At 43.5% G+C, this 18245-nt stretch overlaps 1 protein-coding gene across 2 annotated transcripts in view; it reads right to left on the reverse strand.

Moving 5' to 3' along the window:
* The window catches only part of CDH13 (cadherin 13), a 1218549-nt gene that overhangs the window by 827688 nt on the left and 372616 nt on the right, over positions 1-18245 (reverse strand). The window lies entirely within an intron of this gene.

Here is an 18245-nt window from a genome sequence, read left to right on the forward strand (position 1 = left end):
TTTTCGTCGCCCTCCTCTGGACCGTTTCAAGTCTTCTTACGTCCTTCACCAGATATGGGCTCCAAAACTGAACACAATACTCCAAGTGGGGCCTTAACAATAACCTGTACAGGGGCATCAACACCTTCTTCCTTCTACTGGCTACGCCTCACTTTATACAGCCCAGCATCCTTCTGGCAGCAGCCACTGCCTTGTCACACTGTTTTTTTCGCCTTTAAGGAGCAGTTGGCCATTCTCTTTACAGGGGATATTCGGGGAAACTCAATATTCAACTGTTATTTACCTCCTAGAGGAGGGGTGGGTAACTCCGGTCCTTGAGGGCCGGAATCCAGTCGGATTTTCAGGATTTCCCCCCCAATGAATATGCCTGAGATCTATTTGCATGCACATTCATTGGGGAAATCCTCAAAACCTGAATGGATTCCGGCCCTCGAGGACCGGAGTTGCCCACCCCTGTCCTAGAGGCTAAAATAATGGGAAGGGGGCAAGGAGGAGGTGAATGAGCCCTAGAGTCCTTTAGGATAATGCCTAACCTTATTCTTCTTTCCCTAGTCAAAGAATTTTGTGAAGAAATGTGTTTGAACAACTTTTCTTACCTCGGCACCCTCCACAGATAGAGTTAAAGGTCATATATAGCATAATCATTCTGCCTGTGGGATTAGCTACATAGATTTCCCAAAATACTACCTGACCTTTCTTCATATAAAACCTGTCTCAGTAATTGTCTGAATATTACTGCCATTTCTTTCACATTACCAGGATGTTTAAGATCATTATATTACTTTAAAAGTTTAAAAAATCAAAAGGAATACAGCCTCGTTTTGCTGTTGTTCACCACTTTGGGTTATAAACCACATGTGCAGCCCCGTTATAGACATTTGAAATTGATGCATCGAGGCAGTGGTGTAGAGAGGGTAGGTGGAACCCCCGCACCCTCCTATCCACCCCTGCTCCTTCTGCACCAGTCCCCTCAGGCCCTCTTCTCTGTCCCCCCCCTTATTCTGTGCCAACCCCCACACTCCTTCCTTGCCCCCACGCCACACCTGCACTTCCTTTCCCACCCCCATACCTCTTTAAATCTTTGTCAGTGCGAGCAGCTTCTCCGGCCTGCTGCTTGCACTGGCATTGGCTTTCCATCCGATGTCACTTCCTGGCCCCGCAACCCGGAAGTGATTTCAGAGGGTGCCAGGCCGATGAATGCAGCAGGCTAGAGTAGTTGCTCATTTTGGCGAAGATTTTAAAGGGGTATGGGGGGTCGGGGAAGGGAGGACACAAGCGTGATGTGGAGGGGACGGAGAGGTGCCATCACCCCCACCGAGATGGTGCCCAAGGCGGTCTGCCTGCCCCCCCCCCTGTCCCCCTTTACTACAGCACTGCATCCAGGTCAGAACATGTAGTATTCCAGTATTATCTTAGAAAAGGATCTGCCAACAGAGCTTTTTGTAAAATACAATGGGAAGTGCACTTGTATTTGCCAGCATGAGTAGCAGGAGCAGCCATTTTACAAAGATGGGGGAACCATCGCAATTTGCACGAGTACTTGTGAACATTTACACAGGAAAGTTAATATGCCGCAATCTATCCATGGAACTCATTACGGTTCTTACATTCTTGATACACTGTCTTCTGTGGTACAACCAAAGCAGTTTTGTCTAGACGGTGTACATTATGAAAAATTATAGGAAACAGTTAAAATAAGTAAATAAAAACAATAATTCATCAAATATTAAAAATATTGGACAAATTCAGATTAACGTACATGAAACAGAAGGAAATTAGGGGAGGGAAAGGTTATTTAAAATACATCGAAGTAAAAATTATTTAAAAAGGATGGTGAATGAGGAGTGGTAAAGACATTAGGAAGGGGGATCGCTTCAGAAGAAGTATTAGCTGTTTCAAAGTTACATACAAGTCCTCTGTCTCCAGTGGAATCACAATCTAAGTTTGTGTACCTGGAGCAATGGAAGGTTAAGTGACTCTCTCAGGGTCACAAGAAGCCACAGTGGGAACTGAACCCCGTTCTCCTGGTTCTCAGCCCACTGGGCTCCTTTTACGAAGCTGCATTAGCGGTTTTAGCGCACGCAGCTTATTAGCGCACGCTAAACCCGCGCTACGCGGCTAGAACTAACGCCAGCTCAATGCCGGCATTAGCGTCTAGCGCGGCCGGCAGTTTAGCGCGCGCTATTATGCGGCTTCGTAAAAGGAGCCCACTGTGTGTGTGGGGGAGAGGGGGAGGAAATTCATCAAGGGGCACTAAGGGGTTGATTCTATATGCAGCACCTGCCATGGCAGGTGCCTAGTAAACGGGTACCTGCCGCGTGCCAGTCACTGATAGGCAAATGCAAACAAGAAGATCTGATGAAAAAATCAAACGCTAAATATATAATACAATATGTGAAAGGTGCTCAGTCAAGAGATTCCCAATGGTATAATCACCACCATCGTAGCACCGCTTGACTGCCTTAACCCATGCTCACTGCCGGCCTTCGGCATCGCTAGGTACCGGTAAGCACCATGGACAGGTTTTTTAACGAGATTTTAATTGAGTTTTAATGGCACAACCAATTATCATGCCACTTAAACCCAATTAAACCAATTAAGTTAGGCAGTGGTAGGGCAGCTGCCGCTGCCTAACTTAAAGGGCTCCTTTTACTAAGGTGCGCTAGCGGTTTTAGCACGCGCGCTACACGCTAACGCCTCCATAGAGCTTGCATTAGTATTTTTCATTTAGCGCGCGCTAATATTTTACGCACGCTAAAAACGCCAGCGCAATTTAATAAAAGGAGCCCAAAGTGTCGCATTGAGAATTTGGCCTTAACCAATTTAGCCCACACTAACAATTAGCACGCCCTACATGCTACTGTAAAACGTCCATTATAATCCTATGGGTGTCGTCATTTAGCACGGGCTAAATCGGTTAGCAATCCCTGAAGAATTCTCCGCTTAGTCTGTTCATACTTTACTTATGACCATTTCACTATGCGTACTTGTCCAGTTACCGGTTCTCTCACAACTGGATTATTGTCATGCGCTTTATTCTGGTATTTCATTGAAAATTGCGAACAGAATTCAGTTGATCCAGAATACAGCTGCCCTTCTGAAGCATGTTCTCTCGGGGTTTCCACAGCTGGCATCGCAGAAACCCTGAGAGAACATATAACCCAGCTTCATGGGGAGAACATCTTTAAACTCACCAGAGAGTTTCCCATTTCTATTAAAAAAAAAAAAAAAAAAGAGACCAACTGATTTTCCCTCCAAAATTCAAATTGGTGACCAACTGACTTTCCAACCAAAATTCGAATTGGTGACCAACTGACTTTCCGACCAAAATTCAAATTGGTGACCAACTGACTTTCCGACCAAAATTCAAATTGGTGACCAACTGACTTTCCGACCAAAATTCAAATTGGTGACCAACGGCCTGCCCTGTTCCCATTGACGTCAGCGGACCCACTATTCGCAAACACAAACTGTAGACCTCACAGCATACCCCTGAAGAAAGCTACAGCACGATGGCTGAAATGTCATCTTCTACCTGAGAAGATGCAGCGAGATCTTGAAACTTGCAACAAGCACAACGCCAGCTGCGGAAACCCTGAGAGAACAAATGTCTGTTTTAATTCATAAAAATGCCCAAGGAAACAAGATGTTCTTTTAAAAAGTTTTCGAAATGAACTCAATCTTTCTCAATTCCTTTGGAAGGCAGTTCCATAACTGAGGGCCCGCGGACAAAAGGATCATAAGAACATATGAATTGCTGCTGCTGGGTCAGACCAGTGGTCCATCCTGCCCAGTAGTCCGCTCACGCGGTGGCTCTCAGGTCAAAGACCAGTGCCCCGAGTCCTGCCTCACCTGCGTACGTTCCAGTTTAGCAGGAACTTGTGCAACTTTGTTTTGAAACCCTGAAGTGTGTTTTCCCCTACAACAGACTCCGGAAGAGCGTTCCAGTTTTCCACCACTCTCTGGTTGAAGAAGAATTTCCTTATATTTGTATGGAATCTATCCCCTTTCAACTTTGGAGAGTGCCCTCTCGTTCTCCCTACCTTGGAAAAGGTGAACAGTCTGTCTTTATCTACTCAGTCTATTCCCTTCGAGTCCCTATACATCTCCAATCTAATTTGCTTAAAATCTGGAACACCAAGTAGCGCCCGATTACTTCAACGAAGCCCCGTGAACCTTAGGGTTGCAGCCAAAGTGGTTGCTATTCATAGATATTTTTAAAAGTAGCAGTAAAATTTTAAAATGAATATGCCATTGAATAAACAACCAATGAAATGGTGTAATGTGACTATACAAAGCACCAGCAGCGTTTTGAGCTATTTTGTAAAGCTCATAAATCTTTTGGGGCTGATTCAAATATAGAGAGAATGAAAGCCCAGTAGATTGATCATTTCACTGGCTCCTGGTGTGAAAGAGATGCCAATTTTAAAATTCTTATGATGATTTTGAGGATTACAATGCATTCGGTCCCTGTTTCTTTGTAGCAAATGGCAGAGGTGTGAAGCGGCATTTTTCGAAAGAATGTTCCAACTCAGAACTTCACAAATGGGCGTTCATCTCATATGTATTTTAGAACAGAATACAGTCATTTTACAAACTGAAAGATCCAAGTTATGAGCAGGGGAATATGAGAGGCAACACAGCAACGTCCATCTTATAAAATGGTCACACAGAGGCCCACGCAGGGCAGAGGGGGAGCCTAATGGTTAAAGTAGTGGGTTGAGAATCAGGAGACCTGGGTTCAAATTCCACTTCAGCATTTGTGGATTTACTGTTCAACGGCTCCCCCTTCTGCTTCTATTCCTTTCTCTCCTCTCTTCTACCTTCCAAAGTATTTAGATCAATGCTGTCTTGTTAAAATGTTTATTTTATTTTTATTTTTCCTCTAACTCTACTTTTCACTTCTCTATTACCCTCCAGGTACTTTAGTTAGATTGTGAGCCTTCGGGACAGTAAGGGAATTTTTCAAGTACCTTTCTTATTTCTAATCTTAATGTATATTTTCTGTAAACCGCTTAGAACCTAACGGATGTAGCGGTATATAAGAAATAAATTACATTACATTACATTACATTATTTATTTGTAACCTGTGAATTTTACTTTTAATTGTGATTCCTCCAGGAACAGAAAAATAACTACTGTGCTTAATCTACACCATATCGATAGCCTTCAGGTTTGCAGATGTCTCATATATGAACATAAGAATAGCCTTACTGGGTCAGACCAGTGGTCCATATAGCCCGGTATCCCGTCTTCACAGAGGCCAATCCAGGTCACAAGTACCTGGCAGAAACCCAAAAGGTAGCAGCATTCCATACCACCGATCCAAGGCAAGCAGTGGCTTCACCCATGTCTCAACGGCACTTGATGGACTTTTCCTCCAGGAACTTATCCAAACTTTTTTAAAACCAGCTACATCAACCGTTCCTAGCACATCCTCTGGTAATACGTTCCAGAGCTTAACTATTCTCTGAGTGAAAAAATATTTCCTCCTATTGGTTTTAAAAGTATTACTCTTGTTAACTTCATTGAGTGTCCCCTAGTCTTTGTAAATCTTGACTGCCCAAGTCCGGTCCTCAAGATCTACTGGCAGGCCAGCTTTTCAGGTTATCCACAATGAATATGCATGAGAGAGTTTTGCCTGCACTGCCTTCTTGGTATGCAAATCTCTCTCATGCATGTTCATTGTGGATATCCTGAAAACCTGGCCTGCCAGTAGAATTCGAGAACCGGACTTGGGCAACCCAGCAGTAAAAAATTGATCCACTTGCACCTGTTCTCCACTACTCCGGATTTTGAAGACATCAATCCTATCTCCCCTCAGCCGTCTCTTTTTCAAGTTGAAGAGCCTTAACTTTTTTAGTCTTTCCTCATACGAGAGGAGTTCCATCCCCTTTATCATCTTGGTCGCTCTTCTTTGAACCTTTTCTAGTGCCGCTATATCTTTTTTGAGATAAGGAGACCAGAACTGAATGCAATATTGAAGGTGAGGTTGTACCATTGAGTGATAGAGGCATTATAACACTCTTAGTCTTGTTTGCCATCCCTTTTTCTAATAATTCCTAGCATCTTCTTTGCTTTTTATTGGTTTGTAATTCTCTGGATCTCCCCTAGAACTCTTTTTAAACATCAGCATTAACATTGGCCACCTTCCAATTTTCAGGTACTACAGGTGATTTTAGTGACAGGTTACTGATCACTAACAACAGATCAGCAGTTTCATGTTTGAGTTATTTCACTACCCTGGGATGTATGCCGTCAGGTCCAGGTTATTTATTTCTTTATCTCGTTGATTTGGCTTAGTGCATTTTCCAGGTTCACCGAGATTTCTTCCAATTCCTCTGCCTCATCACTCTTGAAAACCATTTCCGGTTTGGGTTGAAACAGAATATTCAGGTACAGTATGTATATTTTGTATTCCTGGAGGGCTCACAATTTAAAAAAATGAAAAAGAGAGGTGAAGTCAGATTTGAACCTTGGTCCCTTGATTTTCAAGCCACTGCACTAAGCATTCCACTACTTCTCAGACCTGTATATGGCTCCCTTAAGGATGCCCATATGACATGAAACTGTTATAGAGCATGGAACCCCCTTGACTGTTTCACATTCAGGAGAGAGGGAGGGAGACAGCAACCACATGGGGGACTAAGGAGGTGTTGTGCCTTAATCCGTCTAGTGGTCAGTTGTTTGATCAGAGTGCCTTTCTATAAAATAAACATGACGTACCAGGTCAAAATAACAATGTCCATCTTTATAGACAAAGACATCCCTTCCCTTCTGTGATCAGAGTTGGACATCCATATTTAGGCCCTCCGTAGCTCTACCCAGATCATGCCCCCTTGCCATATAAAAACATAGAAACATAGAACATGACGGCAGAAAAGAGCCACAGCCCATCTAGTCTGCCCACCCTAATGGCCCACCCCCTAACTACCTCCATGAAGAGATCCCACATGCCAATCCCATCTTTTCTTAAAATCTGGCACGCTGCTGGCCTCAATTACCTGTTGTGGAAGATTATTCCAGCGATCAACCACCCTTTCGGTGAAGAAATATTTGAACGTCTCGATCATGTCTCCCCTCTCTCTGCGTTCCTCGAGTACTGCAGTCTTACTCTCAGATGTCCCTAACCTGCCTTTGTAAAATTAGGATTTGAACATCCATGCAATATGGGCATGTATAGCAAAATATTAATAAACTTGAAACTTGAGAACAGAGCTTCTAAAATACAGTAACCATCATAATTTCTTACCCAAGCTATTTGGATTAGCATAGGGCAGGAAACTAGTAATCCCTTCAAATAAGACAGCATGCAAACAGTTGACCTGTAATCAGGTTTTTCCTGGAACTACTTTGGTGGAAAGCTTTATGCCTGTTTCTTTATACAAGCTTATGGTAAGGGATGAGGGTTGAAAGGATGGATTTTATGGATGATTTATTTTTGTATATTTTTTAATCTAATTGGCTTAAGATGTATCATTGGTTGCATATTGTAAATTGTGACCTATTTATCTTGTTAGTAGAGTCTGCTAAATATAATAAATTGAATGGTATATATTGCACATGGCTTGCTGCTGTGATTCATTGGAGTAGTACATTAGCAATGACTTTGTGCTTTTGTAAATTTTTATTCTAAACTCTTACTGGCCAAAATCCAGGAAGGAAGATTGAGGGCATCTGCTGTATACAACTTAAAGAAAGACAAACCCTTCTTGTGCTTGGCGACTATCCTGGTAATGCTTCAGTACAAATTTTAAAAAGTCAGTGCTATTTTTATTAGAATTTGCTCAGGTTACTTCATCGCTAACTTACAGGGTGGTACGTTCAGGTGCTGTCTGTGGTTTCCCGCCCCCAGAGGGCTAAGAGTTTGAAGGTTCTTTTTCTGAAACGTTTTTCCCATATAATTTTTCCATGTATTATCAGGCCCAACACAATCAACTAAGTCCAGCACCTTGTTTGGCGGCAGCAAAAAGGGTGAACAGAATGCTAGGAACGATAAACAAGGGGATAATGAACAGATCAGAGAAGGTTATCATGCCGCTGTACTGGGCCATGGTGCGCCCTCACCTGGAGTACTGCGTATATCACTGGTCGCCATACAAGAAGAAGGATACGGTACTACTCGAAAGGGTCCAGTGAAGAGCGACTAAGACGGTTAAGGGGCTAGAGGAGTTGCCGTACAGCGAAATATTAGAGAAACTGGGCCTCTTCTCCCTCGAACAGAGGAGATTGAGAGGGTACATGATCGAAACATTCAAGGTACTGAAGGGAATAGATTTAGTAGATAAGGACAGGTTGTTCACCCTCTCCAAGGCAGAGAGAATGAGAGGGCACTCTCTAAAGTTGAAAGGGGATAGATTCTGTACAAACGTAAGGAAGTTCTTCACCCAGAGAGTGGTGGAAAACTGGAACACTCTCCCGGAGGCTGTCATAGGGGAAAACACCCTTCAGGAATTCAAGACAAAGTTAGACAAGTTCCTGCTGAACCAGAACGTATGCAGGTAGGGCTAGTCTCAATTAGGGCGCTGGTCATTGACCAGAGGGCCGCCGCGTGAGCTGACTGCTGGGCATGATGGACCACTGGTCTGACCCAACAGCGGCAATTCTTATGTTCTTATGTTTTTTTCTTTGGAATTCATTATTGCTGAACTAACATTCTGAAAACTCCTACAATAAATTTTTAAAAGAGCTGAAAACCTCTCTCGTTAAATGTGCATTTGAAGAAGACTGAATCCCATAACATCTCCCATTTTATTACAGGAAACCCGAATATTACAGAAACAAAGGGAGAGATGCTGTGATTGAGGGCTACTGTATGAATGACCTTAAATGACTGATATCTGAACATAAGAATAGCCTGATTGGATCAGACCAATGGTCCATCAAGCCCAGTAGCCCGTTCTCACAGTGGCCAATCCAGAGCCCTAGTATCTGGCCAAAACCCAAAGAGTAGCAACCTTCCAGCATCTCAAAGAATAGCAAGATTCCAGAACCCCAATGAGAGCAACATTCCAGAGCTGAGATTGTGATGTCATAATGCCTCAGAGCCAACCTCATCAGTGATGTTACAATGGCTTGATTGTCCTATACTTGGTACACATAAGAGCATAAGAACAGCCATGCTGGGTCAGACCAATGGTCCATAAAGCCCAGTAGCCTGTTCTCACGGTGACTAATCCAGGTCAATAGTACCTGGCCAAAACCCAAAGAGTAGCAACATTCCATGCCACCAATCCAGGGCAAGCAGTGGCTTCCCCCATGTCTTTCTCAATAATAGACTATGGACTTTTCCTCCTTTTCCTTCTTTTAAGGGAATTAAATCTGATTTGAAGCTTAGTCAATCTTTTGTTTTCAAGTTTGAAGAGATTTGGAATGAACTCCCTGACTCCATTAGGATTATAGGCCAGCTGCAATTATTTCGTAAGACCCTTGCAAACCTTAAATGGTTTAACCGCAGTCTCAACGAAATGATAATACTATAGTTCTTTTTTTCTCATGCTTCTTCCTCTATGTACTCTAGTCGGACCGAGTCGAGCTTCAGTGGGAGATGACCCAGTATACAAACCAAAGATTAGATTAGGAAATTGTCCAAATCTTTCTATTTATGGAGTTCCATTAGTATCAATGTTATCTAATTGTAAACCACCTTGACTTCTGCCTCAAATAAGATACAAATGTGTCTGTATTAAAACCATCTTAGAAAACACTAACTCTGTATTCTAACACCATTATAGAAGCTCAATGCTGGCGTTAAGGTCTAGTGCGGGCGGAAATTTAGTGCGCGCCATTCCGCGCTTTAAAGCCCTAATGCGGCTTAGTAAAAGGAGGTTTGCATGTGCTCAAACAAACATATGCATACAGATGGAGAGACAAAACGGGCAAACGGACCCTCCAAAGACGTGACCTCTTCAGTGGAACATGCCTAAAAATAGGGTTTATTATAGGAAAAAAACAAAAAAGGGATTGACCCCGAAATATCCACAGAGAAGAAAATCCAGAGAAAACCAAAAAAGCTCTGTGGAGTGACGATGTTCCAAAATGGATTTATATTTGAAAGTGTCAAAGTTCCAAAGATACACTGAAATCATCCACATAAAATAAATTCATCCACATGAAAGCTTTAAAGGACCAAGTCCGCTAGGGATACAGGACCCAACACGGTCTGCGTTTCGACAAAAAGTCTTCTTCAGGGGTCCCTGGGGGTCCTATAAAGGTGAATATGTGGGAAACAATTGTGTAGTGAACCAGAAGCGAGACACTGCTTGCGTTTGCACGTCCCTTTCTATTGCAAACGCAAGCAGTATCTCACTTCCGGCTCACCACACAATTGTTTCCCACATATTCACCTTTATAGGACCCCCAGGGACCCCTGAAGAAGACTTTTTGTCGAAACGCGGACCGTGTTGGGTCCTGTATCCCTAGCGGACTAGGTCCTTTAAGGCTCTTATGTGGATAATTCATTTTTATGTGGATGAATTTATTTTATGTGGATGATTTCAGTGGACCTTTGGAACTTTGACACTTTCAAATATAAGTCCATTTTGGAACATCGTCACTCCACAGAGCTTTTTTGGTTTTCATTATAGGAAAGTCAGATCTAACTTAATAACATACGTACTTCAAAACATGTTACGAACTATCAACAAACAATCCGGTAGCCCAACCGTAGAAAGGTAAAAAATGGCTAAAACCCCAATTGTTTGTCACCGCATTCTTACGACTTAACAGTTCTTTGGAAAAGAAAAGATAGTTCTCCCCGGTTGTAGTTTGTCATAATTATTATGCTCGTTTTAAGTCATGTGAACCATTTAGGGCTCCTTTTATCAAGCCGGGCTAGCGGGGTTAACGCGTGTGACTTTTCATCTCGCACTAACCCCCGCGCTGGCCTACAACCACCGCCTGCTCAAGAGGAGGCGGTAGCAGCTAGCGTGGCTGGCGGTTTAACGCGCGCAATTACGCACGTTAAACCGCTAACGTGGCTTGATAAAAGGAGCCCTTAGTTCTTAAGCGGTATAGAAAAATTGTGAATACAGGGATCCTTTTACTAAGGCGTAATAACCGATTTAGCGCACACTAACTGCTTAAGTGCCCCTAGAATATAATGGGCGCCTTAGCATATAGCGCGGGCTAAATCGATTAGCGCGGGCTAAATCGGTTAGCGCGCCTTTGGGCTCCTTTTACTAAGGTGCGCCAGCGTTTTTAGCGCGCACTGAAGATTAGCGCGCGCTAACCCCCGCACTACGCAGAGAAACTAACGCCAGCTCAATGGGGGCGTTAGCGTCTAGCGCACGCAGAAATTTAGCGTGCGCTAAGCACCCTAGCGCAGCTTAGTAAAAGGACCCCAAAACGTTCTATTTATTTTATTTAAAATACATATCGACTGCCTATCTGTAATTTTAAGTGGCTTGCAACAACACATTAAACAATTGTACATAAAATCACAACGTTTAACAAAGTGTAAGAATAATAATACCTGAATGCACTGATTTAACAAGCCTGCGTTGCAAAATTCTTAATAAATCAGGTCATTCAGTTACATGATACTCCAATTAACTATTGATTTTAAACTGCACATTTTATTTTGGGGTTTTTTTCCCTTTGGCAATGGATGGCTGATCATGCTGTTTTAATAAATGCCTGAGTAAATAAAAGGGAGCTATTTTTCAATCAGCCCTTAAATTAATATGTATATTCAGTGCCAATGTACATAGAGAGAGCGTATAGTCACCATGCTAGAACTATCCATTTAGTTTATGCCCGTTATGTAGCATTTCTAAATGAAACAAATACGTTATCTGGATAATGACTGTCATTTTTTCAGCCCACTCTCACTCCATCCCCAATCTGGGTCCTTATTATACAGACGCACAGACAGATTTTTAGCATGATAATATCCATAGAGGTTTTGGAAAAAAACAAAGAAAGAGAAGTTATATGTTCACAGAGCAAATTTTTACCTGAAGATTGGAGCGGGGCCAAAGTTATGCCAGTTTTTAAAAAGGGCTCCAGGTGAGATCTGGGAAATTACAGAGCGGTAAGCCCGAGTTCAGCGCTGGACAAAATAATGGAAACAATTATAAAAACATACAATTCGTGGAACACATAGACAAAACACGATTTAATGGGACAGAGGCAGAATGGGCTCAGCCGAGGGAGATCTGCCTCACCAATATGCTTGACTTCTTTGAAGGTATGAATAAACATGTGGATAAAGGTGAGCCGGTTCCTATACTGTAGAGCAAATGGGATGCCCATGTGGGATCCCTTAGAGGGTTAAGCCAAGGGAACCTGTCACCAGGAGTGGGAGCCCTAGGATAGTAGACTTGGGGGTGGGTCAGTAGAGTGGGCAGACCTGATGGGCTATGGCCCGTATCTGCCGTCAACTTCTATGTTTAGAGAGGTGCCGCGGGGTGGATCTGTTCTGGGACCGGTGCTATTTAACTTATTTATAAATGATCTGGAAATTGGAAGAGCGAGTGAGGTGATTAAATTTGTACAGGACACTAAAATGTTAAAAGTTGTTAAAAAACATGTAGATTGAAAAATTGCAGGCAGACTTTAGGAAATTGGAAGGCTGGGTGTTCAAATTTATTTTATTTTTATTTATTCAATTTTTCTATACCGTTCTCCCAGGGGAAGCTCAGAACGGTTTACATGAATTTATTCAGGTACTCAAGCTTTTTCACCCGTCTGTCCCGGTGGGCTCCCAATCTATCTAATGTACCTGGGGCAATGGGGGAGATTAAGTGACTTGCCCAGGGTCACAAGGAGCAGTGTGAGTTTGAACCCACAACCCCAGAGTGCTGAGGTTCTAGCTTTAACCACTGCGCCACACACTCCCAGATGAAATTTAATGTGGACAAATACAAATTGATGCAAATCACCCAAATCATAGTTCCCAGATGCTAGGGTCCACCTTGGGGGTTAGCACCCAAGAAAAATATCTGGCTGTCATTGTAGACAATACAGTGGTGCCTCACACAACGAACTTAATTCGTTCCAGGAGCAAGTTTGTTATGCGAAAAGTTCGTTATTTGAAACGCGTTAAGCGCAGTGACTAACGACTGCCTGCAGCGCCTGCGCGGAAGGATGCAATACATCGGCAGCGATCGTGGAAGCTCGGGCGACTTCGTTGTGTGAAACGAAGTTCGTTGTATGAATCATGACATGAAGTTCGTTGTGTGCAGCGTTCGCTGTGCGAGGCGTTCTTTATGCGAGGCACCACTGTACGCTGAAACTTTCCACTCAATGTGCGGCAGCAGTCAAAAAAGCAAACAAGATGCTAGGAATTATTAGAAACGGGATGGTAAACAAGACTGAGAATGTTATAATGCCTCTGTATTGGTCCGTGGTATGACCTCGCCTTAAGTACTGCATTCAATTCTGGTCGCCTTATCTCAAAAAAGATAGGGCGGAACGAGAAAAAGGTTCAAAGAAAGAATGACCAGGACGATAAAGGGGACGGAACTGGTCTCGTATGAGAAAAGACTAGAAAGCTTAGGGCTCGTCAGTTTGGAAAAGAGACGGCTGAGGGGAGATACGGAATCCTGAGTGGTGTAGAACTGGGACAAGTAGATTGATTTTTTTTTCACTCCATCAAAAAATTACAAAGACTAGGGGATGTGCAATAAAATACTTTTAAACCACTAGGAGGAAATATTTTTCACTCAGAGAATAGTTAAGCTCTGGAACGTGTTGCCAGAGGTTGTAGTAAGAGCGGTTAATGTAGTTGGTTTTAAAAAGGGTTTGTACAAATTCCTGGAGGAAATATCCATGGTGTCAGGTCAAAAGCGCGCCAGGACAAAGGTGCGCGCAGACAATTGAGTGCAGTGTGGAGGCACGCGCCGCAAAAAATTACAGTTTTTACGGCTCCAACGGGGGAGGGGGGGGCGTGGGGGGAACCCCTCCACTTTACTTAATAGAGATCGCGCCGCGTTGTGGGGGGTGTGGGGGGTTGTAACCTCCCACATTTTACTGAAAACTTCACTTTTTCCCTGTTTTTAGGGAAAAAGTTAAGTTTACAGTAAAACTTGGAGGGTTACAACCCCCCAAACCCCCCCCAACGCCGGCACGATCTCTATTAAGTAAACTGGGGGGGGCTCCCCAACAAAACCCCCCGTCGGAGCCCCTAAAAACTGTAATTTTCTTCGGCGCGCGCCTCCATCTTGCGCTCAGTTGTCGGCGCGCGCCTTTGTCTTTAGCAGGGTTGTCTATGAACCAATATCCATAGTCTGCTATTGAAACAGCCATGGGGGATAGTCACTGCTTGCCCTGCATCGGTAGCAAGAAATGTTACTACTACTGTATTTGGGATTTGCCAGGTACTTGCAGATTGGCCACTGTGAAGATGAGATACTGGGCTAGATGGACCATTGGTCTGACCCAGTAAGGCTGTTCTTATGTCATTCTATAATTGGGCACACCATTTGATAAGGTAGGGGTTGATATTCAGCTGATAGCAACTGGGTGTTTTTTTTTTTGCCGACTGCCACTGGCATTGCACCTAAAAATTCAATGCCAAGCCATGTCCGGGCACTTCCATTGAATTTCCAGGTCCGAGAAGCTGGCTAACACATAGCTGGTTTAGTGCGATATTCAGCAGTTAACTGGCTGTGGGTTACTGCATAAAGAAAGGACTGAGTTATGGGTCATATTTATATGGTTGAAGTGACTGGTTAAGTTCTGAATATCAGCACTTAATTGACCAATGGATAACTCTACCCTGGACCCAAAATAGCCGTTTTTTTGTTCAGTGCCTATCGGTTATTTTCAGCAGTGCTACCAGTTAAATGCCACTGAAAATTACCACTTAGCCCCAAACAGGAAATGTAATTGATTAGTAGGAGCAAAAAAAACAAGAAAAAACTGCAGATCAAAATGTACAAGATGCAGGCTATGTTTATTTGTCCCAAATATTAATGCAGTTACTGATATCACCTTATTACAAACCAAGGGACCCAACACGGTCCGTGTTTCGGAGAACAAACCTTCTTCAGGGGTCCATGGTTGTTAAGGTTTAAGATAAATTGCAATGAAAATGGTATAAAACAAAAGCCTGTGTGAATGAAACGCAAGCCGACAGTGCAATGCCAAAAGTGGTCTGTTAAATCACATTGAATATCAGCCCCATAGTGTGTAAGTGCTATAGATGTAACTACAAGAGGGTGAACATATAGGAGAGGCATGGGCAGGTCTCCAACCTGAAAGGCACACTTACCCCCTTAAAGTTGCGCTAGTGGATGCTGCATGCAAAAGCCCCAAAGGAGGAGGAGGTTTTAGGCTCAAGTAAGGGTAATGCCTTAGACCGGATGGAAGTGGAAGAAGCTGGGCCCACACCAGTTTGCAGACATAGTCCAGGAAGAGCAGATGGACCTGCAGAGGAACCATTTGCAACGACTGAGCTAATGGATGCGAGTCAGGCTGCCAAGCAGTACTAAAAGAAGTTCTGTACTTTTGAATTGCTGTGTTTTTGAGACTCTTGAGTAAGACTGTTTTGGTTACTGTTTATTTTTGAGTATATTTTCCCATTGCATTTACTGCCAGAACTGTGTGATTTGTAGTGGCAATAATAAGGATTCCGTTTTTGAAAACCCCAGTTGTTTGGACTGTGTGCGGGAATGGGGCACCGGTTGGTGCCTGCACAAGAAACTGTGTATTTTGTTTTCTAAAATTTTCAGCTGGGATTTGTCTTTTGTAGGAGAAGTTTGCCAATATCTGGGAGGGAATTTTGAAAGCTGATAATTGTGCTTTCCATAAGGTAAGCTGAAGACAAGTGTCCTGGTCCCAGTACTGCTTGCAGCAGCTGGAGGCTTCTGAGGTTTTTGTTTTTCTTTTGGATTGTTTGAAACTTGAGACTGATACAGCTCAGGAGCTGGATTTACCTGTTCCCTACCTTGAGCAGCCTAGGGAAGAGAGCTTTGAAAACCAGTAAAGAAACTGTTTGTAGTAAAAGTGAAGCTTTTGATTTTGAAAGGGAAAATCCTGAAAGCTGTGCAGGGATTTTCCTTATTACTTAATTTTGCTGAACTTGAATTTATTGAAGTGCTTTGGCACATTCTGACTATTAAAATCATATTAAGAACTTTCTTGCAACCAGAATTTTGGGTTTCATTTTTACTTTATTTCAGTCCCTGCAGGGCTGACTCCTTTCTGAGTGGCACGACTAGATAAGTTTTTTGCTGTGGCCACCAGGGGCGCTGTTGTTCTCTGCTTAGAGACCCTAGTGGTGGTTACAGTATGAGTCATACTTAAGTCGGGTGTCTGTAACTCAGGAACTGCCTATATTAGTATAACTATTTTTAAACTGTGCCAAAATATAAGATAATCCTACTCACTTCTGAGTGCATCTGTTAATGTGTTCTGGATAACAGTTGTGACAAAGGAAAGGGCTTGCTCACGTAAAGGAATCAGGCAAGTTGTTGGTGATATCCATTGATCCCTCTAAGCTGAATGGGAGTTCACCTACTGCACTGCTTTCAGTAGGGGGTGGTATCTTTCCCCACACTCCCCCTGGGCGCTCCATTCATCGGATATGTCTCTCTTATCTGTACCTTTCTCCTCTACGGCCAATTCCAGAATGTCCTCATACTTTGCTACACCGTATGCCTGAAACAAACTTCCTGACTTGGTGCATCAAGCTCCATCTCGGGCAGTATTCAGACCCAGACTGAAAACCCACTTCTTTGAAGATGATTTCAATTGCAAACTCCAACCTGCCTTCTAAGCACCAAGATCTGTCTTATCCTTCCCTCTGTAATTCCCCCACCTGAGCACCGTGTATAGATGCACCTTCTTATCCAGTTTGTCGGTCTTGACTAGATCGTAAACCCTTTTGGGCAGGGACTGTCTCTTCTATGCTTTGATGTACAGCACTACGTATGTTCAGTAGCGCTATAAAAATGATTAATAGTAGCAGTAGTAGTATGCTTTCACTCGTTAGGGGGAGGCAAGTACCCTGGAGTTCTGAAGAGCTTGCTTGTCTCTCATGATTGAAAATGTGATAGTGAAACAGCACCACCCACTGGCAGGACTGAAGCTGGAGGACTCCTGCTTAGCTTAGAGGGAACAGGGTGATACCTAGTCACTACATCAGTGTTATCGTAAACTGTGTGCCGCGGAACACTAGTGTGTCTCCTGAGATTTTGGTGATGGGACAAAAGCCGCGCCGACATTTTGACACAGCCAATCGCGCGCAAGACTCCAGCGCGCCACTGTAAAAGTTAATTTTAAAGAGCTCCAATGGGGGATGTGGGGGGAGAACCCCCCACTTTACTTAATACTGTTTGCGCTGTCGTTGGGGGGGTGTGGGGGTACAACCACCCACATTATACAGAAAACTTAACTTTTTCCTAAAAAAAAAAAAAATTCAGGAAAAAGTTAAGTTTCCTCTATAATGGGGGGTTCCAACCCCCCAAACCTCTCCCATGGCAGCGCGAACACTATAAGTAAACTGGGGGGTTCCTCCCTCACACTCCGTCAGACCTCTTTAAAATTAACTTTTCCGGCGGCGTGCTAGTCTTGCGCCCAATTGTCTGGGCTCAAATGTTGGCGCGGCTCTGTCCCTCACGCGAATGACTGTGAACCGAAATGTCAGGTGTGCCGCAGTACACTGGGGAAGAGGAGAGGCAATGGCGCCGGCTGTCTACAGGACGAGCCCCTCGCAAAGAGAGGTGCGTCCTGTAAGCAATCTCCTGACGCCGCCACCTCTTCTCTCTGCTGGCCGTTCTCTCCAGCGCAAGGCCCGTTTGAAGGGCCTTTGCGCGTGCGCTGACGTCGGCACACTTCCGGGTGTCTCGAGCCGGGGACACTAGGTTTAGTGTGCCCCGGCTCAAAAAAGTTTGCAAGGCACTGCATTAGATTAACTTAACGCATTTATGACTAGGTTCCGAGAGTGATATTCCCTTAATTTTTGCAGAATAATTCTCAAAAGCAGGCCACACATATGTTAATAAGTAAAATAAAAACATATCACCTGCAAGCAGCTTGTGGTTGACATTCAGTTTAATGAATTCAATATAGAATGTGAGCTTATGATAGATCTTCCATGTAACAAAGTATTGATTTGACAAAACTCTATTAAAAATCCATGGTTTCATGCTGATTTTCTACTGTTTTCATTTGCTCAAAAGAGATCAATTTCATTGCAGGGGGATCTCTTTCGTGTCAGAGCTTTGCACCTGTGTTTTTATTTTAGCGCTCACTGTGAATACTGAGTACATCTCTCAGTAGGAGACCTAGAAATAGC

This window comes from Geotrypetes seraphini, chromosome 4, assembly GCF_902459505.1.
Source record: "Geotrypetes seraphini chromosome 4, aGeoSer1.1, whole genome shotgun sequence".
Taxonomy (NCBI): domain Eukaryota; kingdom Metazoa; phylum Chordata; class Amphibia; order Gymnophiona; family Dermophiidae; genus Geotrypetes; species Geotrypetes seraphini.